Here is a 9,016-nt window from a genome sequence, read left to right as displayed (position 1 = left end):
AATGGGAAGAGTCTGCTGAGATAGCCAATCAACTTCTTAGTAGGATTGTCTGAGAAAAATTTAATATATTTCTTGTCCCCACAAGTTCCCTAATTGAATATGACTTATTTTGATCTATCCATGGAAGCTGTTGTCAAGAAGACTGATGTGAATTACATGCCCTAGTTAGAAACTTCCATAATTTAGGGGGTCCATAGATTTTCTATACATAGTTAAGCATTAAACATGATAAGCTACTGAGCCACCTCCTCTTCTTTCTCCTCTTCTTTCTTCATCTTCTCAACACTTTTATTGATATATAATTCTCACCATATCATTCCTCCATTTACAGTGTACAATTAAATTATTAATATATTCACAGTTGGGTAACCATCACCACAATCAATTTGAAAATATCTCGTCACCCTCATACATACCCCAAGCCCGTTAAACTTTCCCCACATTTTCTCCCAGCCCCTTCCCTCTAACTCCTCAGTCCTAGGCAACCACTAAAGTATTTTCTATCCCTATAGATTTGTCCATTCTGGACATTACATTTAAATTTTATACATTTCATTTCATATAAATGGAATCATACAGTATGTGGTCTTTTGTGATTGGCTTCTTTACTTACCATAATATTTTCAAGGTTTATCCATACTGTGGCATGTATCAGTACTTGATTCCTTTTTAATACCAAACAATATTCTATTGTATGGATATATTAGATTTTATTTATCCATTTATCAGTTGAGGGACATTTAAGTTGCCCCTGATCTTGTTTTTTTTTATTTTTTATTTTATTTTTTATGTTATGTTAGTCACGATACATTACATCATTAATTTTTGATGTAGTGTTCCATGATTCATTGTTTGCGTATAACACCCAGTGCTCCATTCAGTACGTGCCCTCTTTAATACCCATCACCAGCCTAACCCATCCCCCCACCCCCCTCCCCTCTAGAACCCTCATTTTGTTTCTCAGAGTCCATAGTCTCTCATGGTTCGTCTCCCCCTCCGATTTCCTCCCCCTTCATTTTTCCCTTCCTACTATCTTTTTTTTTTTTTAACATATAATGTATTATTTGTTTCAGAGGTACAGGTCTGTGATTCACAGTCTGCCAACCATTGCTTTTTGTTTGGATTGTTTAATCCACTCACCCTTTATGTTATTATTGATGTAGTTGGATCTTGTGTGACATTTTTCTTTTTGTTTTTTTGCATGTCATACTTTTTTGTTCTGTTCCTCTTTTATTGCTCTCTTTTGTATAAAGTAAATATTTTCTAGTTTAACATTTTAATTCTTTAAATAATGATGCAGGAGAGCTAGGTTCTTGTCTCATGGAGTCGAAGAATGAATCTTGTGGACAAAGGAGAGTGAGTAAAATAGAACTTTATTAAGTGAAGATACAGAAAAAGCTCTCGAGAGTGAGAGGGGTCCTAACAGGGTTGCCATTGAGGGCCTTTAGGGTTGGTCTTTTATAGAAAGCTAACCAGGGAACTTAAATCCTTTTAACATCTCTATTGATATCACCATTGAGCAAGGACTGGTGATAACACCTTCAATGCCTTACTTCCTTTTTAGGGTCTGGTTATTCTTTGTTGGACACAGGTGATTATTATAAAAAAGACAGCCATCCCACATGCCTAGGGCAGGGTGTTCTGGTTTGTTCCCTTATCTCTGGTTTCCCCACACCTCCACATTTTGGGGATTTCTGTAAGCCTGATTACATAGCCCCTTATCTATCTCTCCCTACCCAGCCCCACCTGTCCCTTACTCAATAATTTTTTTACTGTATGTTTTGTGTTATTTTCTTAGTGGTTGCTCTAGGCCTTATCATATATATCTTATCAGAATCTACTTCAGATTTATACTAAATTAATACTAGTTTATGTGTAGTAAAAACCCAACAGTACATTGTTATAATTTTTACTTTATATAATTATTCCTTTTAAAGATGCTGGGAGAAGAAGAAAGACCAAGTATGTATTTATTGTTTGTTATAGTAACTTTCCTGTTTACCATTCCTGGTTCTTTTCATTTATTCTTGTGGATTCTTTTTATTTGTTCTTATGGATTCATCTAGTGTCTTTTCTTACTCCTGTATAATTCTGTTCCCACCCACCTACTCTGTGCATTAATTGTCAAATACTATTATATTTTATATATTATAGGCCCAACAATATAATTTTATACATATTGTTTTATACAATTGCTTTTTAAAATAAGTTAAAAGAAGAAAAAGGGAGAAATATGCACATGCTGTCCTTTCTAACTAAATTTACCCACATTCTTTGATTTTCATGTGGATTTGAACTACTGTGAGAGTCACTTTCTTTGTTTGATTGTCTTTCAGAGTGTCTTTCATCTTGAACTTGCTCATACTCTGTTCCTGATACAGTAAGTTTCCTTAGGGAGAGCTTTGGAGCTCTCTGCTTTCATAGCTTATCTCTTCCTTGTGCAAAATCTCTTTCTCATTGAATGCTGATTTGATTATGATGTACCTTGGTACAATTTTTTTAAGCCACAGGTAGAGTTTATTGAATTTATTTAAAAAAACAAAAACAATCCCAAAAAGACTTCTTTTGACATTAAAATATAGAACAGATAATTCTATCAAGGAGTTCTTATAGATACAAATATCTAGGTTAAATGCAGCACCTTATAACTAAATATGATTTTATTCTATTTATCTTCTTTAAGAAAAGACTTTATTTTTTAGAACAATTTTTTAAAAGATTTATTTTCTTTATTTTAGAGAGAGTGAGAGTGTGGGGAAAGATGGGCAGAGGGAGAGAGAGAATCGCAAGCAGACTTCCCACTGAGTGTGGAGCCCCAGGTGGGGCTCCATCTAACGACCCATGAGATCACCACCTGAGCTGAAATCCACAGCTGGTCACTCAACTGACTGAGCCACACAGGAGCCCCCTTTAGAGCAATTTTTAAAGTGGCTTTAGGTTCACACAAAAAATGGAAAGTTACAGAGATTTTCTCTACATCCCCTCCCCTCATAGGTACACAACCTCACTATCAACATCCTGCGTGTGTTCATATATTTGTTATAATTAATAAACCTATATTGACAGATCATTATCACCCAGAGTTCATAATTTACATTAGAGTTCACTCTTGGTGTTGTATTTTCTATGGCTTTTGACCAATGTATAATGGCATGCGTCCACCATTATGATATCATACAGAGTAGTTTCACTGTCCTAAAAAGTCTCTGTGCACTGTCTCTTTTCCTCTGCTTCCTCCATAATGTGAATTCTGGCAACTGCTGATCCTTCTACTGTCTCCATAGTTTTGTGTATTCCAGAATATCATACATTTGGAATCATACAATATGTAGCCTTTTCAGGTTGGTTTCTTTCACTTTGTAAGATGCATTTAAGTTTCCTCCGTATCTTTTCCTTGCTTGATAGCACTTTTTAAATATTTATTTATTTATTTGAGAGAGAGCAAGAGAGCATGAGCAGGGTGAGGGGCAGAGGGAGAAGCAGACTCCTTGCTGAGCAGGGGGCTTTATGTGGGGCTGATCGCGGGACCCTGAGATCATGACCTGAGCCGAAGGCAGATGCTTAACTGACTGAGCCACCCAGGCACCCCAATAGCTCATTTTTTAGTGCTGAATAATATTCCATTGTCTGTATATACCATCGTTTATATGTCCACCTACTGAAGGACATCTTGGTTACTTCCAAGTTTTGGCAATTATGAATTAAGTTGCTATAAACTTCCATACACAGGATTTTGTGTGGACATTAAGTTTTCAATTCATCTGAGTAAATACTAAGAAGCATGACTGATACATTTTATCATAAGAACATATTTAGTTTTGTAAGAAAGTCCAAACTATTCCAAAGTGGCTGTATCATTTTGCATTTCCAGCAGCAATAAATGAGAGTGCCTATTGTTTCACATCCTCATTAGCATTTGCTGTTATCAGTTTTTTGGTTTTTTTAATAGGTGTGTAGTTGTATCTCATTGTTGTTTTGAATTTAAGTGCTTTTTATTTTTTGACAACCTACATGACATGTTTTTTTTTTCTTTCTTTCTTAAAAACAATGCCTCTGCTCCAAATAAATCAAGGTCAAAATAAATGAAGAGCTCAAGATGACAACAGTCCCTTTGTCTAAGTCCTGGTGTTGTGTGGATGAAAAATAGCAGTCAGTTATGATAACACATGATAACATCCAAAGTGTAGCCAAATGTGTTAACATTTTTACACATCTAAACCAGCCTTAAAGTAATCACATATGGGGTTACACCATCCTCATGGTAGTCCAGGATAACAACCATGTCGTCTGGATTCATGGTTTTATCAATAAAGAACTGGTTGTTTTTGAAATTAGTGAAGATGTGCTTGATTTGTTCTGTAGCCCTGGTCATAAAAGGTTTCACTCTTTCTGGTCTTTGTTCTTTAAGTTTTCCTTTGATTGATTTCATATAATCTTTGATGTACTTCTTGTGGGTTTCTTTTGTGAATCTGGTTTCTTGCAAGTGATGGTTCATGACAATATCAACTCCAGTGATCACTGTGATTTGGGTACCTTTGCCCTTGGGGCTTTCAACGAAGACATTTTCACCAATGAGCGACTCAACAGTGTTAACTCTGTCTTACTGGCCATATTCCCCTCCACCCACAGGAACTACTCAGCTTATCACGGGACTGATGAGGTCCCAATAGATGATCATGACAATGGCTAGAGAGAGTCAATGGTAGTTCTAGCCTAGCAGGAGCCCAGAGCTGGAAGTAAATGGTATGCTGCCAGAAGGCATGCTGGGGGAGGGGTTAGTGGGTGGAAAAGCTATCTGTTCAGACTTTTTGCCTATTTTTTAATTGGAGTTTTTTGTTGAGTATTAAGTGTTTTTATTTTTGGATAACAGTCATTTACCAGCTATGTGTCTTAGACATATTTTTTTCCCAGTTTGTGGCTTGTCTTCTCAATTTCTTGACTGTATTTTTGCAGAGCAGAAGTATAATTTCGACTCACTAATTTAGTCAAGCTTATTGATTACGCATTGGGCTTTCAATATTGTATCTAAAAAAACGTTGCCATCCAAGGTCACTAGGCTTTCTCCTATGTTATCTTCTAGGAGTTTTATTGTTTTATGTTTTACACTTAGGTTGATGGTTAATTTTGTGTAGGGTGTAAGATTCCTTTTTTTTTTTTTTTTTTTGCATGTGGATATGTTTTTCTAGCACAATTTGCTGGAAGACACTCTGCTCCATAGTATTACCTTTGCTTCTTTGTCAGAGATTAGTTTACTATATTTATGTGAATCTATTTCTGCACTCTTTATTCTGTCCCATTGATTTGTTTATTCTTTTGCCAATACCATACTGTCTTGATCACTGTAGCTCTATAGTAAATCTTGAAATCAGGTAGTGTAAGTTCTCTGACTTTGTTCTTTTTCAATATTGTGTTGGATATTCTGGGTCTTTTGATTTACCATATAAACTTTAGATTCACTTTGTCAATATCCACAAATTAAGATTTTGATTGATATTGCATTGTAGATCAAGTTGGGAAAAAGTGATATCTTAAAAATATTGAGTCTTCCTATCAATGAATATGGATTATCTCTCCATTTATTTCATTCCTTTATCTATGTGATTTATTTTATCAGAGTTTTATAGCTTTCCTCATATAGATCTTGTATATATTTTTTCAGATTGGTACAAGTATTTTATTTTGGGGGTGCTGGTGTAAATGGTATTGCGTTTTTAATTTCAAATTCCACTTATTCACTGCTGGTATATAAAAAAGCAATTGACTTTTATATATTAACCTTGTATCCTGCAACCTTGCTAAAATTGCTTTTTAGTTGCAGGAGTTTTTTTTGTTGAATTTTTTGGGTTGTCTACATAATCATGCCATTTTTGAACAATGACAGTTTTATTTCCTCCTTCCTAATCAGTATAACTTTCATTTCCTTTTCTTGTCCTATTGCATTGCTAAGACTTCCAGTACAATGTGGAATAAAAGTGGTGAAAGAGATCATCCTTTCTTTGTTCCCAATCTTAGTGGGAAAGCCTCCAGTTTTTCTTCTTGGTAGAATTTTCTTCATGTTTCTTCTGCCTGGGATTTGCTTTTATCAAATTTGAAAAAACACTGGGTCACTATTTTGATTTTTTCTTTCTCTCCTGTCCTTCAGGGACCTAATTACAGAAAGATTAGGTCACTGAATGCTTCCCACAGTGCACTGATACACTGTTTTTTTTTTTTTTCAAGTTTTTTTCTCTCAGTATTTTAATTTGGATAATTTCTATTACTATATTTCAAATTCACTGATCTCTTCTGCAGTGTTTGATATGCTCTTAATCCTATAAAATTTATTTCCCATCACAGACATTGTTTTTTCCTCTGTAGAAATTGAATATGTCTTTTTATATTCACCATTTCTCTATGTTAATGCTAATGTTTTCTTCTTCCTTCTCAAACACATGTATAAGGTTTAGTTACATTTTTAATATCTTTATCTATTTATTGTGTCATGTGTATAATTATTGGTTTAGTTTCCATTGACTGATTTTTTTTTCTTTTTTTCTTTTTTTTTTTTTGGTTGTGATTTCCAGCTTATTTCATGAATTTTAAACAACAAAGAATGTTTATATATACTTCTGAATAGATTTTGTTCAGTTTAGGGCAATGAAATGTATAATATATATTTTATAAACATTGAATACTTCAGTATTAAAATGTGTCCTTCAATTATATAGAAATCACATTTTTTCATGCAATTTTATTCTCTTGGAACAATGAGATACAGTGGACTTTGAAGTCAAATATAATAAACTTCAAAATACAGTTTTACTAAAGTCTTTAGGAAATTAAGGAAGTTACCTTACCTCTATGAGTTTTGATCATCTCATATGCAAAATTAAGACTCAAATATGTATCTCATAGAAGATGTACAAACATTAAATTAGATATGACTCTAAGGAACTTAATGTGATGTATAGAACATAGACTATAATAAAAAAAATTGCCCATTTGGTAGATGTTTATTCTGATGTATACTGATTCTATACAAATGAGACAATACCCATGCACCTATATGTAATATGATGATATGTCTAAATGGTACATACATAATTATAATAATTTTATAATATTTTAATAAAATATCAGTAAGGTTATTATTATTAAAGCATTCATTACACTCTCCAATCTCATGAACCTAAGACTTCAAGTAAATACATATGGATTCACTTAAAATGCAAAAATTCAATAATCTAGATGCTTCATTTCTACAATGCCAACAATTGCATATTTATTAATCCAGTTTTTAGACTAAACATTTTTCTCATCTAAATGCTTAGCATCATCAGACATCGTCACAGGAGAATACAGATATTCGTACAGCAATCTAGACTACAATATGTTTTCACATAAAAAAGGTTAGAATGGGATAGTTGCAGTTTGAAAGTGAGAGATTTCATAATATAGGAGATTGCTTTGGTAGTTAATTTATTTTGCATAATAAGATTGGATGTTAAAAGATAAAATGTATATAATAACTTTGAAGATAAAATTCCTAGAGACATTCTCAACTTATATGTAATATTAATTGCCTTGATATATATGATATATAAAAGTGATTTATATACGTATATTCAAACTTATTTTATTTAGCCAACCTTAACCTAATAACAAATTAAGTAATGAGATCCAAGAAGAATATGATAAGGATTTGTAATCAAGTTAGAAAACATAAAATTGACTACAGTGCAAATGTTTATCTTGTCTAATGAAACTGTGATGTTTAAATGCTGTTATTGGCCAGAAATATTTAAAAATTGCTTACATTTTAGAAATGGGTTGGCACATTTCATCAGCTTATGTCTAGATCATTGTAAGTAGTTCTTGACTAATTTTCTTTTTATCACACAATTTTATTCTTTAGTAAACAAGAACCATCCTAATGTCATTTCTAATGAAGAGTGTTATTTGGCTAACTTCAGAACTGTGCCACTTCTGAGAAGTTTACGTTAAAATCAGATGGTGTTAATTTGGAAAGTTGTTTTGGTTTGGGGAACATCCTATTTAAAATAGTGTTATCAGGTGATGGGGATTAAAGAGTACACTTATGATGAGCATTGAGTTATGTATGGAATTGCTGAATCACTCTCTTGTACAGCTGAAACTAAAAAAATCGTGCATTCTATATGTATTGAGTGTATATTTAGGGGTAGCATTGCTCAGTCATAGGCAATCATATGTTCAGCCTTAGTAGATATTGTCCAGCAAGTTTCCAAAAGAAAAAAAGTTGGAATTCACTTTGGAAAATTCCCCATTTCTACTAAAGTTGAACATATTCAATCATTGTGATCTAAAAAATCTACACCTGGGATTCAAATGTGCATCAGAAGACAGGCAAAGAATATTTATGGAAGCATTGTCCAAATTAGCTAAAACTATAAAGAATCCAAACGTCAACATTAGAACTGATAAATACAGTGGTATGTTTATACTAGAATACTCTGTGGCAATGAAAAATGGTACACACAAAATCACAAGTGGGTTTCACAGACATAATGTTGAGTGAAAGAAACTGGACACAAGATTAAATACTTTATGGTTCCAATTATAAGACGCTCAAAAGCAGCAAACTAATCTCAGATGATAAAAGGCAGAATAGGGGCGCCTGGGTGGCTCAGTTGGTTAAGTGACTGCCTTTGGCTCAGGTCATGATCCTGGAGTCCCTGGATCGAGTCCCGCATTGGGCTCCCTGCTCAGCGAGGAGCCTGCTTCTCCCTCTAACCCTCCCCCCTCTCATGTACTCTCTCTCTCTCTCATTCTCGCTCTCTCAAATAAATAAATAAATCTTTAAAAAAAAAAGGCAGAATAAATAGTGGTCACTTCAAGGGATAGTGGTTAGATTGTAGGCTCTGAATGGTGGTCAGATTAAGCTGTACATTTAAGAATTGTGTACGGTGTGCATACTCTAGTTCAATAAAATATGTTTAAAGCTCATACGCCAGCTTTTGGAAAGAGTTTCCCTATTTGGGGTGAAAAAAATTGGGTC

The 9,016-nt window shown here is 33.8% G+C and overlaps 1 pseudogene; it reads right to left on the bottom strand.

Annotated features, from left to right (window-relative positions):
- Positions 1-4,196: 4,196 nt before the first annotated feature.
- Positions 4,197-4,611, bottom strand: LOC118000936 (annotated as a pseudogene).
- Positions 4,612-9,016: the final 4,405 nt, after the last annotated feature.

This window comes from Mirounga leonina, unplaced genomic scaffold (assembly GCF_011800145.1).
Source record: "Mirounga leonina isolate KUSES-001 unplaced genomic scaffold, KU_Mleo_1.0 Mir_53, whole genome shotgun sequence".
Taxonomy (NCBI): Eukaryota; Metazoa; Chordata; class Mammalia; order Carnivora; family Phocidae; genus Mirounga; species Mirounga leonina.
The sequence above is the reverse complement of the archived record's forward strand: the minus strand, read 5'-3'. Positions and strand labels throughout refer to the sequence as shown.